Here is a 17848-nt window from a genome sequence, read left to right as displayed (position 1 = left end):
TTTACCTAATCTCATCCTGGATACCACCCAGGATATAGTGATCTTCTAGATCAAATGCATGTGAAAGAGTCAAACTACAGAACATGGCAGACATTTGTTATATTTGAATTTGTACTGTTCTCTTTCTTTAGTATCTTACCCCATACCGCATGAGACTAGTGTTCATTGGTAGCTGCAAATTCTAACTGGGTGGAGTTCCTTGTGTCATCGCTAGCGAAGTGGGAAGAGGGTTGAATTAAGAATTAAAGAATCTGAACTTCAGACCTGTTTTCATGACTATCAAATTGTATTACCTTGAGCAAGTTAATTACCATTTTCTGATTCAGATTCTTTGCTTAAAATTGATGTCATTGTGCCTGCTTAGACCAGAAGGAGCTGCTTTTTCTTCTATACTCTTAGTCCAAAAATCCATGTTAGGGACTTGGCACTGAACTGTGTACCATGACCCTGCCTCCCATTTTCATGGGTGATGGAAGAACATTCCTACTTAAGCTGAGCCAGTCAGATTCTTGCTTTGGAGAAGGGGATTTTCTTAGTTTGTATAGTAATTTTGTTGAAGTATATTTTTCTGTAACTTCTGACAAAGAGTTCTTGGTATGCTTAAATGCTTCTTTGTTCTACCTTCACACTTGATTGAAAGTTTGATATGGCTTAGAATTGTAGGATAAAAGGAATTTTCTCACAAAATTTTGAAAGCACAGCTCTACTATTTCCTAGCTTTTGTGATGCTGTTCAAAATCTGATTCATATTTCTTTGTGTGTTTTTTATTTTTGCTTTTATTTTTTTATTAATGCAATTTTCTTCCGACTCTGGGGATATTTATTATAGCTTAAAAAAAATAAAGTTTGTTGAGCTTCTTGGATTTAGGCAAGGTATTTATATTCACGTCGTCATCACATATGGGAAAATTTTGACTATTATTTCTTTGAGTAATTTCTCTGACCATGTCTCTCTCTCTCTCATCTCCTTCTGTGCTTCTACAGTGCATATGTTGGTCTTCTTGATAGTGTACTTACTACGGGTCCCTTACACTATTCATTTTTTCTTAAATCTTCTTCCTTTTTGTTCCTCACACTCAATAATTTCAGTTGTCATAATTTCAAATTCACTGATATTTTTTCTTCTGACTGCTTAAAGCTGCCTTTAAATCCCTCTAGTAAAATTTTTATGTTATTGTACTTTTAAGTTCCAGAATTTCTTTCTTTTTAAGTTTTCTCTCTATTGATATTTCAGTTTTGTTCATACATCGTTTACTTTTTCCACATCTCTCTTTAGTTCTTTGAAGATCTTTACAGTAGATATTTTAAACTCTGTGTGCAGTAGGTCCTCTATCTGGTTTTTCTTGCAGATGGTTTCCATTGTTGGTGTATTCCACCCCAACCCCCACCCCCCCAACTTTGGATGGGACATACTTTCTCATTTCTTTGTATACCTTTTGTTTATTTGTTCATTTTTATTTTGCTTTTCAGTCAGTAACTGATCATTTGCATCTAATAACTGGGTAGCTCTGGTAATCAGACTCTCCCCTTCCCTAGGGCTTCCTGCTTTTTGTTTCTGTTTTGATTTGGTTGTTGTGGGCTAGCTGCATTCTAAGGATTAGTCTGAGGTGTGAATTTAAGATATTCTTGGATTTTTTTTTCTGAAACTGTGCCTTTCCCAGAGCATACACAGTGACCTGCTAATTCCCTCTGTATATGTAATTGCTTTTGAATGTCCTAGTCATTAATATCTGATTCTAAAAGAAGGAAAAATCAAGGTGGGGGGTGGGGGGTAGGGAAAGGTGCCACCCACTTAAATCCCCTCAAAGGTGCTTTAGCCAAGAGCATGGGGTGGGGGAAAGGAGGAGTGCATCTTATACCAAGTTTTCCTGCCATGGTCTGTTGGAGGATAGGCAGTCAGTGCTGAGCTGAGACTGAAATGAACTGCAGTTTATCCCCAAGCTTCCCCTTGGAAGTTACAAGGCTTCTATAGACTCCAGAGTTCTAATATAGTTGCATTAGGTTGATCCTGCTAGTGCACTTGTTGTCTAGGTGGGGGGACATACTTCTCATGTTTCCTGCTCTACCATCTTCTCAGAATTCTCTGTATAAAATAATACATACACATTTATTTAATCGTTATTTTCAGCCACATGCCAAAACCTCTTTGTAAGGTACATGATGTTCGTGAATCTCAAACTTCTTCTTTCCCATTCTCAAATCTCAAACACCAAACCCAAGGGGACATGTGGAATTAGGAGGAAAAATCTTAGTTATCTATCTTTGTGCAAATGGAATAGATTTATTCAACTACTTTTAATGTAGGCTTTCCAGTATTCTCTATTTTCAGCTCAATCTAATGGTCAAAGTGCTAAACTTCTCAGGCAGTTTTAAGTGAAAATTGGGTCATTTACGGCCACTGTTCCTCTTCTCCTGGCACTAAAATTTAAGTTCTTCGACTGTGCTAAGAGAGTTATCACTTCAGCATTTGCTTCCCATCTTCTGAAAACTGTTCAAAATAAATTCATCTTCCAATTTTCCTCTCAATTGTTTTCCTGTCCTTGTTGACTTATAATGTAACAATGCCATTTATTATTATTATACTACTTCTTTATTAGGTTTTGTGGGGGAAGAAAAAAATGGGATTCCTTTGATATCTCTGATGCCTTTACAACAGTTGATCCCTTTGGAACATTAAACAGGAAGTGGAACTCCAGAATATGGATAATTTAATACGCATCCTAAGTGGTTCCGTTTCACATTTGTTTGAAATAATTCCTTCAGAGGGGACACAGACATGAATTGGGAAATACCGGTTCGAGAAAAAAGGTAGACATGAAACTGAAAATTTTATTTCCTGAAGTAAGTGCTTTCATAGAGTTGTGTAGGTTGCTATGGGAGCAAATGACAGTGGGGGAAACCATCTAAGATTTGGGAATGGATCTTTCCTTAGGTGGTAGGGTTTCAAGGGCAAGTGCAATTCAGCCAAGGAAGAAGTCCAGCAAGTAGCCTGAAGAGAGGAAGTAGTAGATGACAAGTTGGAGATACACAGCTCATTTCAGAAATGTAACAATGTTTGGTATGGATGCAGGGCAGATGGGGTTGGCATTGAAGAGGCTATAATGACAGTAGTGGTAACAGATGAGGCCAAAATGAAGGATTTTAAGCACATAAGGACAGTTACTAGCTACAGTATATAACTAGATGATGGAAAGAGCAAGGAGAAAGAAAAATGTGAACCTGGACCTAGGGAAGATCAATTAAAAGCCTCTTGCTGTCACCATCGTACAGGTTGATAATGTCATAAGTTAAGACGGTGAAAAGGCCTAAGTGGATGAATGGGTGACAAACATTTGGGAGGAAGAATCAGTAAGATTTAGTGCCTAGGTATGTAAGAAGATAAAGAGGGGAACAGGAACAGTGGCTTCCAGATTTTGATTTTAGAGATCTGAGTGGCTGTGACACCATGCAGTCTGAAAGAGAAACACAGATTTTTTTTTTTTTAAAGATTTTATTTATTTATTTGACGGACAGAGATCACAAGTAGGCAGAGAAGCAGGTAGAGAGAGAAAAGGAGGAAGCAGACTCCCCACTGAGCAGAGAGCTGGATGCGGGGCTCGATCCCAGGACCCTGGGATCATGACCTGAGCTGAAGGCAAAGGCTTTAACACACTGAGCCACCCAGGCGCCCCAAGAAACACAGATTTTTAAGAGGAGTGGCAGAGAGCTCTAGGAGATTAAATTTGGTTGTTGGTTTTTATGACATGAGTTATCTGGTAGAAATGTCTATTCGTCAGTTTGGATTAGAAATTTAGGAGAGAGTTTGGGCTGGAGAGAAAAGAGGTGGTGGTCATTTGTTTATATGTCAAAATCGGAGAGTAGAAATTTCCCTGGAGAGATTATAAAAACAGAGTAATAACAGCTACCAGCTATTAAATATTTATTATGTGGCATTCATAGTTGTGTGTTCAATGCTAAAAACAACCTTACAAGAAAACTGCTTCCCATTTTATTATGGAGAACACAAGGGCCTGAAGGACTAAGCTGCTTTCTGTGGATCCCCTAATAAGCTTGTAAGGGAGCCAAGAGCCAAACCGAGGTTTTTCCTAATTCTAGACTATGTTCTCCATCCAGTTTGCTCTCTTCAAAGATAAAAGTAGTTAAGTTAAAGAGGAAATTCATTTAAGGGACAGGCAGATGAAAGGAATCCCTGAAAGTTAATGATAAGGGGGGAACAGCTATATTGGTAGATGAAAACTAGAATCATGAAATTTAGTGGAAAAAAAAAATTCAAGCAGTTAACAGAGCCAAGTACCGTGGAAAGTTCAAATGTGTTTATCCACCAGGAGGCCTTTGCTGACTTTGGTGAGAGCGGAGTCTCTGGTTTTCTAGAAGGGGAAGCACATCACTGTGGACTGTTGAATAAGAGAGCAGTGAGGACATAGCAACAGTGAATTTGGGGTGTCGTGCTCTGAAAGTGAGGTGGGATGAAGGGTTCTTAAAAGTGTAAGAAATGGTAGAAGGATAACATGAAAGAGACTAGAGCATGTCTAGATGCTAATTGGAAAGAGTCACAACCAATAGTGAATTTGGAAAGAAAGGGCACAATTTATAAAGTCATGTTGCTGAGGGATTCCACCATAGCCTTGGAGTAGAATTTTATCCTTAGACATTTACAATTGAAAAAAAAAAAAAAAGGTGTTTTTCTGGCTATAAATGTGATTTTGCCTACTTTAAAAAATTTAAATACAAACATATAGAAATTAGAATCTAAAGATACTCCTCAGTTTCAAACCTAAACTCAGGATAACTGCCTTTGAAAGTCATTTATTATTTCAGGCTTTTAAAAATCAATCTATAACCATATGTATCTATTACTTAAAATGGAACTATAATGTTAATACTGGTATATAAGCAGATTTTTCACCTTTTTTTTTTTTTAAAGATTTTATTTATTTATTTGACAGAGAGAAATCACAAGTAGATGGAGAGGCAGGCAGAGAGAGAGAGAGGGAAGCAGGCTCTCTGCTCAGCAGAGAGCCCGATGCGGGACTCGATCCCAGGACTCTGAGATCATGACCTGAGCTGAAGGCAGCAGCTTAACCCACTGAGCCACCCAGGCGCCTAGATTTTTCACCTTTAAATAGTATATCATGGTCAGACATCTCTCCATGTTAGTAATAGAAAGCAATTTCAGCCTTTTAAGGTCATCATAGTATTCCACTGTAGGATATTGTTTTAGTCCATTTAGTCTGCTATAACAAAAATACCAAAGATTATCCAGGCTTAAAGAACAGAAATGTATTTCTTACAGTTCTGGAGGCTGGAAGTCCAAGAATAAAGTGCCAGTGGTATGGTGAATGCCCACTTTGTAGTTCTCACAGTTCCCTTACACAGCAGAAAGACCTAGGGAGCTCTCTGTGGCCTCTTCTGAATGTACCCACACCATTCATGAGGACTCGAACCCTCTTGACCCAATCACCTTCCAAAGGCCCCAACTCCAAATGCCATCACAACGGGGATTAGGTTTCTCAGTGCCCGAATTTTGGGTGCACACAAGCATTCAGTGTGTAGCAGATGTATTTAACTGATTGCTTATTAATGGGCATGCAGAAAAATTTTAGTATTCACTATTAAAAAACACAGTAACTATGTTATACTATGATCCTTTTCTTTTCTTGGGCTACCTTTCTAAAAATAGAACAGCGAGGCCAAAGAACAAGATCACAATTGTTAACATATTGGCAAATAGGTCTAAGCCCTGCTGTCATCATCAATACAGAGCAAGGAAGATTTCCTCCAAGGGATGGGTGGGTAGGAGTGAAAGGAGATTATAAAAAAGGCACGGTTTTATGGACTGGGCAAAGAAAACTGGGGGACCATCTTGTCTATCTTTTAACCGCCCTTCACCCCTCTACTATACTTTCTAATTTCTCTGAAGTAAAGACAGAGCTTTGTGCCTACAGTAAAGATGGAGGAGATGCCATAGGATTTTGAGGAAAAAGGAAACTATTTGAAATAGTGACCATAAAGAGAAGAAGAGATTTGAGTGTGGATCCTGAGGGAAACCTGGTAGCAGTAGGACTCCATTGGGTAACAAAAGACCATCAAATGATGCTCATGGTCATCTACCAGATCACGTGATCTTTTTTCCAGCAGCCTGGTGTCAGTGCAGAGAATGTACATAATTTTGTTGGGTGGGCCCAGCTAAGGGGCAAGGAAGTAAGGTGGGTAGAACTGATGGACTGTGGGATCCAGGCTAGATAAAAAATAAGGTAAGACTCTCAAAAGGGAGTATATAGATTTAGAAAAATCAGAGTACTAACTGCCTGGCAGTGTTTCAACTATATACCTTTACACTGTTTTCACCGGCAATATCTTCAGGATATTGTTTATATATTGTTTACATGCATGATTTATAAAATCATGCTTTCAGAGGTATCCATACCAACCTGTGGATAATCAGTTTATTGAACTACTTTTGGATCACCTAACAAGTTAGTATTTCCATTACCCCTCTGTCCATGTATGTTTCCATTTCTAGCCATTTCACCATGACATGCAGACATGCTGATTTGTGTAGGTACCGCACCAAAGCAGTTGAAGATTGGTCAGCCTACCCACCCCCCACCCAAATGCTTGTTATAGCCATACTACTAAAGCTAATTCATTTTATTATATAATTTAAAATAATGGAAATTTTATTCCTCTAATAAATTTATATGGCCAGATTTTTGTAAATATCTTTGAGGGGCATCAACAAGTACTGTCTTTATAAACTGCCATAACAGAACTTTCTTCTGATAAAACATAGTTCATAATACCCAGTGTTTCATGAGGTTTTTGAATTTCTACATGTAGCAAAATGATTTGAAGTTATACATTACTTTGCTTAAATGGGTACAATTCCTTTGAGTTCCAAAGTCTTTATGGCTTTTTTTAAAAATTAAAAATAGTAAGACTTTATAATACAATCCATTGTAGCATACATAAGCTTGACTCCTTGCTTGAACTTAGCATCACCTCACACTTTTATGAATTATCCAGCTAAATACATAAGTAAGAAGGTGAAATTAAGTCCTTTTTTCCCTTTTAAGATATATATTCTTGCACAATCAATTCCTCTCTTTGCCCTTGGTGTTAAAACTCAGTTGCTCTAACTCATATATCTGAGAATTTAAAGGAATTCCACTAATATTCTTGTTTTACTTATTCTTGGAAAATACCATCTAAAAGACTTAGTGTGCTTGTCACTGGCATTAATGTATAGTTAGTTCATACAGAAGGACGTGAAATGTATGTATCCTTGAAGAGATATTTTTTCAAAATGCTTTTCTTTTAATAATTATCAATCAACTATCTACATACTGTCTAGAACTCCGTAAGGCATGAGGAGTAGAAGAGGGTCATGATCCCTTCCTTACCTGTGTTTATATTCTAGGAATAGATGTGGAATAGATTTGTTCCAAATAATTTGCCACCAAGTGGCTAATTGGTCTCCTCAAGGGATAGAGCTACGCCAAGGGCTCAGTGTTGGTCTCTACTGCAGCAGCTTGATCAGTGTTGATGAGAAGAGCCCAGGATTCTGGACATGTGCATAGCCTCCATCCCTGCCATTATGATTTTTCTATTCAAGAACTCTTATGCCAACACCAGGGTAGTTGATATCCACTGCATGAATCATCCATTGTACAGAGCCACCTTTTGGTAGGTGTTCTCTGCTGAGAATTGACTTGATATGACATATTGGCACACTTAGCTTCTTTTCCCATAGATGCACCTGTATTCTTCTACCCCCATACTCCTTGTCTCTAACTTTGCAACCTTATTCCTTTCAGGCCCTGACCAAGCCATTTGCCACTGCCTTTGAGTCTGTGCCTGTCTTCCCCTGAGACGGTTTCTCCCTCTACATCAAGTCACTAAGTAGGTATGTTACTCAAAATTCTGCCCATGGCAAAGATTTCCCCTCTTATTATTTCAGGGGCTGTCCTCAGTGGGACCGTAGTGTGGCAACTGTCCATTTTTCAGTTGCATATACATATGTAGCTGGCCATTGGAATGAAATTTTCTTCTCCCTCCATTAATGAGTCAAAATTTTAAGTCTTTGAGAGCTGCTACCAATCTCTCTCATTCACCTCAAATGCATTATTACTTTCCTGATTTACTACCTTGGCCATGTAGAACCTGGGGTAGTTTAATAATGCATCTTAATTCACACTTTAAGAAATCAGTATGAATGTTCTTCGAGGTGCCTGATTTATTTATCACAATTTTGCACTCAGGGTAGATGTTGCAGACTTGTTGTGAGCTGAAGTTACACTAGAACTTCATTTTATTGAGAAGGCCATAAGAGATTTGGTGTTTCCTGATACCAGCATTCACTTAGAGTTTGTATTTAATGTCCCCACAGGATGAGGCATTCTCCTTTTACTCAATGTACATTTCCAGTGGTAAATGGCCAGAAGCCCTGTTTGGAAGTATGAGTATAGGAACTATATATGCTTGATATTATATGTAGGTTTCTTCCTGTCAAGGACCTGGTTGCCCATTCATTTGTTGGTTTGAGAAGTGGCTTTTCCATTGTAGCCACTGACAACTCCTGGACACCCTTTCTTGATGTTTTTGGACATATAAGTCAAGAAAATATTATATTGGATGCCTGTTTGTCTTCATTCTGGAAACACAGTGGTCTCTTTGGCATTGCCATGGATCCCTTGCAGGTCAAGACCTACTTGTTGCCATTTTGGCCTTGCCAAAATTATTACTGTGATATGATAAGTATCATTACTATGGTTACAATGTCTAGATTGCCTCTGGTGGCCAAATACTACCAGTTGACCTGTGCCATTCCAGATTCCTTGTATATTTTATATGAACATTAGGGAGCTTATTTCATAGCATCATCTCTTACTGTCAACTATGACCTATAAAGGACAGCTCCCACTGAGCTTCTCAACCATCCCGATACCTATTTACTAGCGATTTTTTTTTTTTAAATCACTCTAAGGATTGCAGTGTCCTTGCAGCCTTCCTGAAGATTATAGGCAGCTGGCAGGTCATTGGAATTAAGTAGTAAACCCAGCCTTTTATTTCAAGCTGTGCAAGCACTCTAGGCTCCTCCTGATTATTACATCAAGACATTTTAACAGCCTTACCACTTTTACTCTAGGCCATCACTGTTTTAAACATCAACAGGTCTTCTAGTAGCATGCTATCATTAGCTCCTATGATCCTTGCCATAATGCTAAATCCAAAGAATGTTTCCTCATCAATAAACTCTTCAGCCCCGTCTTATATCCCACTTTCCCTGCCCCAGCACCCTCGAGATTCTCCCCAGGTATTTTTGGCTGTTTCTGCCAGTGTACATTATATATCGAGTTCTCTCTTGCTGAATAATTCCTTTCTTTGGGTATTCAGGACAGTTCTGCCCTGCTTAATCACTGTTGAGGCATGATTGTTCTTACTGCTCTAAAAGCAAAAAGGAGAGATGGGGATGTTTCTTGAGAAAACAAGTGCCATATTACAAAGCATCTGATTGAGTTGAGAGCTTTGCAAAATCTCTAGGCAGTGGGGGACAGGTGTTGTATAAAGAAGTGGCCACTTTGACCAGCACAGAGGGTTTAGGGAAATCAGAAATTTCATGTTTTTAACTGTATTCACTCTTACGTCCCCAACTCCAGTCTCAGAATCGCAGCACCTTCCTATTTGGGCCCTATCTTTTTACCAAAAGTTATACTATCAGCACCCTTTTAAAATCCAGAATTCTCATAATCAAATCCAATTCCCAATTTGCAGCCTGCTCTTTAACTATGGTGAATAAAGGTCTCTTTAAATATTGCTATGAATGACTTTTAGTTTTTACGGTGTAATCTGAGTTCATAGTTGGCTGATCTGTATTCGTCCATTAGAACTTCTGTGTCTATTAACAAAAGTCAGTAACTCCATGTTGTCAAGAATCTGGCTCTAGAGCAACTGCATACATTAGTGCCCCCTCGTCTGCTCATACCCGATCCGATTCCACTGCGGATGCTCCAGGATCCCAGCCTATCTCATCCTACCACTTAATACTAGCAGTGACCTGGCTTGCAATTAATCCAATTCTAGAATCCAATCTGTAGGACAGCTTCCTAAAGTGAGCTTTCTCATGCTGAGTCCCAGAACTGACCTTGAGCCAAGGAGTTCAGTGCAAGTAGTTTATCTGGGAGGTAATCTTAGAATCCACCAGTAGATAGACAAAAAAGTAAGGCAAAGAAGGCAATCAGAGAATGTTATTGAGCATGATATCACCATAGCCACTTGGGGCTCAATTACACTATAGTTTGTAGGGTTCTTTGTAGAACCTGCTGCAAAGTTATCCTACCTTTGGGGGGTAGAAGATGGGCTATTTATGCATAAAGTCATGCAGTCGTTGGATGAGGGTTCTGTCAGGAATGTTAATGGTAACTCTCAGGACTGTCTGCCTACCTACATGCAGGCAAAGTCCTAGGTACTTCCCGAGAGATTTTGTTAGTTAGGTGGATGCAGTCACCGTAATGGGATAGGCATAGGAAATGGACATGTGTGCTCTAAGCAAGGGTCTTAGTGAAGCCAGGACCATGAAGAGATGAGAGAGAAGAGTCCTTCAGAACACAGACAAATGCATCATCTTTATATGGAGCAGCTGCTTCTTATATTGTTAACAAAAATTAAATAGCATAGTCTTCCTGAAGTTACAGATACATTTATAGGTTTGATATCAGGCCAACTGATATTTCTGTTTTCTCTTTGAAAAGATATTCATGTAATATTCTGAAAGTATAGGAAAAAGAATATTTAAGAGTTTAGGAGATAAGACTGTATTTTTAAAGCTGCTACATAGAAGGGAAAGAGCTAAGAAAATAATAAAAAGCAAAATGAATTGCTGGGCAATTTTATAGAACAAATTGAGAATAGTCACATCATTTTGATTTTTCTCTAGAGGCATTAATACATCAGGCCAGTATAGGCTTTGAAGATAGATATTCTGTATTGGGCCTTCCATCGGTGGGAGGGTAGATGAATGGATACAGGAAAAAGGATGTTGTTAAAACAGACAGAGGTTGAAGAAATGCACTGTATAATCTGGATGAAGCAGAAAGTGAAGAGAAAACTGCATGGTGTCTTTCAGCATGAAAGTAAAAGTTTCCAATGTAGCCATGGATATAGTATTTTGGGCACACTTAAATAAGAGAGCTCTTACTGTGTCACAAATAACAGATTAAAATTATGTTATTTTGATTCCCATGAATAGGAAATTTGGCAGGAACAAATGTGAACAATCCAAAAACAGGAAAGCTGAGACATACTGTTTAGGAATGACTAAACACCACTTAAAGATGCAGCATAGTATAGGGAAGAATATAAATCGAAACGAATCAAACACTGACACCAAATTGCTTCTCTTTAAATTTATCTGTGTATGTATAGTTTTTTTTTCCAAAATTTACCATATTCATTAGTTATATGAGGAGGGATAGGTAGGACAAAATACAAATGTGAGATTTTTATTATGTTTATAAGGTGCCCATAGTACTTAGGCAGTACATGGGATCAAAAGCCTGAGGCACAACTAGAAGGAATGAATAGAATGTGAAAACGTATATATAGAATTACAAAAAAGTATCTTGAGGTAACTGAGCAATGCTTGAGATGAGGAGCCAAAGAAATTATCCTGACTAATCTATCATATAGTATAGAAGCAGTATGTCAGAGAGGCAGTCAGGAATCAGAGCGCTTGACAGTGACAATTCAGGGCAAGTCAATGGGTCATGCCAGGGAGGCCAGCATGTTGGTTGGAGGAGATTTCTGAGAGAGGGGTGTAGGAAGGAGCTTGGACAGTGGCCACATAGACAGTAAAATGGTAAGACATACCCAGGAAGTGAAGACTAAAGAAGAACTGCAAGGTCAGATTACTGGATAGATGGGTGTCAAGTACACTGTTGTGGTGTCCCCCAGATACCTCAACCATGAGGCCAAGATCTTCTTCAGCTTGGGGACCTCATACATTGTTCTTGCTGGAGAAGGGGTATGTCCAAAACACAAGGGGCCCATTACTTGCTGGTGAGAACAGGGGGTTGAATATACATGGAAGGATATTGGAATGGGATGAACCGAAAAAAGAACAGATTTTTGCAGGTGAGGTTTGATGAGTGAACATGGTCTTTCTATTGAATGTATACCAGTAAGAATTGAATTTCAAATATTCTGTATTCGGAAACAGAAGAAGAAGGGGCTTTAGTTAGGGGATTTCTGTAGAAAGCTTTATATCACATAAGAGGAAATAATAAATTCTGAGAATGATTGATAACAGCTTTAAGATGAATGTTGCTTCCAAGAGAATAACCTTTGCGTGTTATTGAGGAATAAAGTGGAACTTAGAAGGGAATGCTATCACTGAAGTATCCAGGAAAGATACAGTCTGGAACTGGAGGTTAATCAAGAGATGAATGAAGAAGTAAGAATAAACAAAGTGATCAGATATTAAAAGAAGGAAAGATTCAGTAAAATGAAAACTAAAGCTAAAGTTCTAAAGTTCTGAAGACTAAAGCTAAAGCCCATAGACCCCCAAGATGTTTGTGGAGGGAATTCATGTGGTCAGTGGACTTGATTTAACTTAACCTAATCTCTAAGTGTAATTTAACATTTCTTTCAACTGTGATTATAGGCAATAAGCAATAGAATAGTAGCATCACCAATAACTCCTATAATAGAAATCATAGATATTTTCATCTTAGATGTGTTGCAAACCTCAAAATACCATTTATATTTATCATACCTCATAATTGCACTGTTTTTTGACCCACCACTAGATCTTGTACTTAGCATGTTAATAGATAATCTACATATTTGAGTACATCCCAGAGTTTTTTTTTAATAAAAAAATAAAAACAGTATTATAGTGTTTGATTTCCTTTGTTATCCTATATATTTTGTTATTTTATGCATTTTTAAAAAGTCATTTTGAGAAGGGGTCCAGAGGTTTTCATAGGCTTCCAAAGTCATTTGCTAGGGATTCCATAAAGTAATATCACAAACTTGGTGGCTTAAACAGCAGAAATTTTTGTCTCATAGTTCTGGAGGCTAGAAGTCCAACACCTTGAAGGGTTGGTTTCTTTTGTGGGCTCTATGGGAGACTGTTCGATGCTTCTCTCACAACTTCTGGGGGTTTACTGGAAATCTTCAGCATTCTTTGACTTCTGGAGGAGCCACTCTGATCTCTGCCTTCATCCTCATGTAGCGTTTTTTCTGTGTGTATGTCTTTTTCCAAATTTCCCCTTTTTATAAGGACTCTAGTCATACTGGATTAGAGCCTACTGTAATGACCTTCTGTAAAGGTGCTATCTCCCAAAAAAGGTCATATTCTGATATATGGAGCTTAGGGCTTCAACAGCTATTTTTTGTAGGGACATGATTCAGCTCCTAACACTTCCAAAGTGTCCCTGGCACACAAAAAGCTAAGGACACTGCTCTAAAGCTGGGTGGGTCCAGAGGAGTCTGATAATATTTCAGGTTTAGCCGGGCTGGTGAAATAGGGACTGCGCTCTCAAGTTTACCCAGACCCCAGACTGGACAGTTTGTTTGCTAGTATTTCCTCACATAGGCAAACCACTTGTAGACTTTAAAATGGCTGACTTCCTAGTGAACCCTGGGGGAAAAGAGTGATACCACCAGAGAAGAGAAAGGGTAAAGACTATAAATTCCTGGGGCCCTGTGTCAGGAGGGGAAATCCCGTCTAATCTCCCCAGGTGGTGGCAGCTGAGTAAATTACCTAGTAAGCATCTGTAACACATTACATTGCAATTATCCCCAAAGAGTTCTGAGGGCTTGTAAGCAGCTGAAGATAAAAGGCAGCCCCACTAGAGGAAGAGCTGCTTCCTTTGCAATTTTACAGCGTTTGAGGAAATACACCTCATAGGACAGCCGCCCCTTTCAGTAAGCCTTAAAGTACAAATAATCTCCTAGTTATGCAAGAGTCTTGTGTCTGAATATACTGCCTACACATGCACAAGTCATGCAAAGAAATTGCATGGGGAAAACGAATATAATGAATCTTAGGAAATAAATATGCTATGTACTTCTAGAATGAAATCCACCAAGAATTTCCACAGTAAATATTATGATTGCCTACTTAAATCTTGACAGCAAAATATATAAAGAGCAAACATTTATTAAGTGCTGATTAAGTGCCAAGAAGTGTACTGCAATTTTTTCTGTGAGAGATCATCACATTTACTCTCCACAATAATTCTGAAAGGTAGGTACCATTATTAACCCCATTTTACAGATGGGGAAGACAAGGATCAGAAAATATAAATAGCTTGGACACTCAGTGTTTTTACTGTTAATAACTGATAGAACCATATATTTAATACTTATTTTAAAATTTCCTAGTCCTTTCCAGTTTATACAAATAGATATTGTAATTATTAAAATAAACCCTTTAAAAAATATTTTATTTATTTATTTGAGAGAGAGCAAGAGCCAGGGGGAGGAGCCGAGGGAGAGGGAGAAGCAGACTCCCTTGCTGAGCAGGGAACCCAATGTTGGGCCCAGTCCCAGGACACTGGGATCGTGACCTGGTCCAAAGACAGACGTTTAACTGGCCTAGACAGAGGGCACTCCTAAAATAAACTCTTTCAGTAATAGAAATCAAAACCTTACATTTTTTTTTTTCTCCAGACTCAGAAAACCTTTTTTTAGTGGTGTTCTTTATATTATAGGCTCAACATTAACAAACCACAATTAACTCAATACAACATTGAGGGAAAAAAGAAAAAAAAAGTAATTGTAGACCTAGTTATCTTGTGCCTTTGCTACAGAGCAAAGAAGTTGTTAGATACCTAGGTTTGTATCTACGTAAATAGAAAAGTTGTGGTTCTTATTTGCCTTCCATTTTTTATGAGTAAGCACTTAAGAGAAATGAAATACTATGTAATATACCAGCAATGTGCACTTGGACTATAGCTTCCAATCAGAAACGAAATGTTTCCCAAATCATGTGTACAAACCAGGCGTTTACCAAGCTTCCTTCCTTTCCTTCCAGGGACATCAGAAATTCTGTAATTACAAGGTCAAATAGAAATTTATCGTCTCATGCATTTCCCCTCAGGATTTTGTCACTCCTGGCCAGTTCTCGAGTCCACATGGCACTGGGCCACAGAGGCGTAAAGCAGGCAGTGCTGTACTCGTAAATGATTAACAGCCAGCTGTCTGGAGGATGCAAGCTCCGATTTGTAGGGGTTGCCCATTTCTGTGGTGTCAGTATTCTCCAGCGTCCAATTTCAATTTGCCAGCACGATGACAGTGAATTCAGAGCTTAGAAGATGTTTGCAGTTGAACACCATTATATTGTGTTTCTACCCCACAGATAAAATAGATACAAATAGCCTCAAGGTCATAAATAACATTGAAATGTGGCAAAATCGTAAGGAAGTGATGAGGTTTTGAGTATTTTTACCTTTGCTGTTAATATAATTTATTCAGTCGTGAGTTTGTATAACTTATTTTTAATAAAAGCTTTTAAATTTACACAGCTTAGAATTTGGTGTACAACTCAGTGCTTTTGATATGTTTGCAGAATTGGGCAACCACGATGACTGTCTCATTTTAAAAATATTTCATCATCCCCAAAGAAACTCCATGCTTGTTAACAGTCACTCCCCTTTCCTCACTACACATTCCTTCCTCTCCTAGCCCTTGGCAACCAGTCATCTGCTATAGTTTCTATAGATTTGCCTATTTTGGACAATCAGATAAATGCAGTTATTCAATATAGGTTCCTATTATTGAACTGTAAAATATATTGTGTGTGTGTGTGCATGTGTGTACATACATGTACATTTCAACTAATGTAGCTTTATTCTTGCTTTGTTGCACTGATTAAGAACCTTCCAGTTCAGTGTTGAATAGAAATAGTGAGAATGGTAATCCTTGCCTTGTTTCTTTCTTTCTTTTTTTTTTCTGATTTATATATTTTATAGAAAGAGAGAGTGTGTGTGTGAGCATATGCACACAAGTGGGCAGAGGGTTAGAGGCAGAGAATCTCAAGCAGACTTCCTGCAGAGCATGGATCCCTATGTGGGGCTTGATCACACGACCCTGAGATCATGACCTGAGCTTAAACCAAGAGTTGGACACTTAACTGACCGAGTCACCCAGGTGCCCCAATCCTTGCCTTGTTTCTAATTTTTGAGAGAAAACATTTGGTCTTTTACCATTAACTGTGAAGTTAGTTTTAGGTTTCTGTTTTTAGTCTGTTGATATAGTACATTGCATTGACTGATTTTCAAATGTTAAACCCAACATTGCATTCTGTGATAAAAATCAGTCATGATATATTTCCTTATTTATATCCTATTGAAATATGTATGCTAAAAAGTGTGTTTAGAATTCTCACATCTGTGTCCATGAGACGTTTTATCTAAAGTTTTCTTGTTTTTATTGGACATGGGTATCAGAATAATGCTTGGTTTATAGAGTATTTTCTTCTCTTTTATTGTCTTGAGTTTGTGAAGATGTGGTATTACTTCTTCAGTAAATTTTTATAGAATTCATACCTAACTCATGTGGTTCCTTTGGGAAAATAATCTCAGCCTCAGGGTTCATTTCCTTAATTAATATGGGTCTTTCAGATTTAGCTATTTCTTCTTTATTTAAATAAAGATTACTTTTTTTATTTTAGAGAGAAAGAGGGCATGAGTGGGAGGGGCAGAAGGAGAGAGAAAGAGAATCTCAAGCAGACTCCATGCTGATCTCACGACCCTGAGATCATGACTTGAGATGAAACCGAGGGCTGGACACCTAACTGACTATGTCCTCTAGGCACCCCTATCCATTTCTTCTTGAGTGAATTTTAGTAGCTTGTTTTTTTGAGCAATATATCCAATTTATGTGAGCTGTGAAATTTACTGGCATAAAGGCATTTATCATATTTCTTTATTATTATTTTAATATCTGTAGTATATTTTATCGTGTTTCTTTATTATTTATGTAATATCTATAGTATATTTAGTTGACTCTTGCTTTTATCCATCTGACAATTTTTATCTTTTCACTGGTGAGCTTAGACTATTTACATTTAATGTGATCAGCAAAATGGTTGTTCTTATGTTGCTCTGTGTATTCTGTTTGTCCTAGATCATTTTTGTTCTTCTCTTCTGCTTTTCATGGCTGCTTTTGGATTGCATATTTATTTCTGATTACATTTTCTTTCCCTTATTGACTTATTAACTGTAACTTTCGTTCTGTGTGTATTTAAATTTAAATATACTTTAAACATTTTTGTTTTAAATTTTCTAGTAAACTGTATCTGAGCTATCACATATATTTAGGTAATATTATACCCCTTCAGGTACTCTGTAAGAATATTACAACAGTACATATTCTTTTCTACTCTCCTAGACTTTATTCACTTCCTTTCTACATGTTATAATCCCCAAATTATAGTTTTGTTAATTTTTGCTTGAAACAGCTATTTTTAAAAGATCTAAGAAAAATTCTTCTTTATACTGACTGACTTAACATGTGTGTTCTCTTCTTTCTGTCATGTCAGTGCAGATTTTCAACCTGGTGTTACTGTTCCTTCGGCCTGATGGACTTCCTTTAATATTTGTTGTAGGTCTGTGTATCATCAATTTTATCAGTTTAAAAAAATTTTTTAAAAGATCGTATTTATTTATTTGACACAGAGAGAGAGAGAGAGTGATCACAAATAGGCAGAGAGGCAGGCAGAGGGGGATGGGGGGAAGCAGGCTTCCTGGTGAGCAGAGAGCCCGACATGGGGCTCAACCTCAGGACTCTGAGATCATGACCCAAGCTGAAAAAAGAAGCTCAATCCACTGAGCCTCCCAGG

The sequence above is a fragment of the Mustela putorius genome, unplaced genomic scaffold, assembly GCF_011764305.1.
Source record: "Mustela putorius furo isolate JIRA1106 unplaced genomic scaffold, ASM1176430v1.1 tig00001059_pilon_pilon_pilon, whole genome shotgun sequence".
NCBI classification, from domain to species: domain Eukaryota; kingdom Metazoa; phylum Chordata; class Mammalia; order Carnivora; family Mustelidae; genus Mustela; species Mustela putorius.
The sequence above is the reverse complement of the archived record's forward strand: the minus strand, read 5'-3'. Positions refer to the sequence as shown.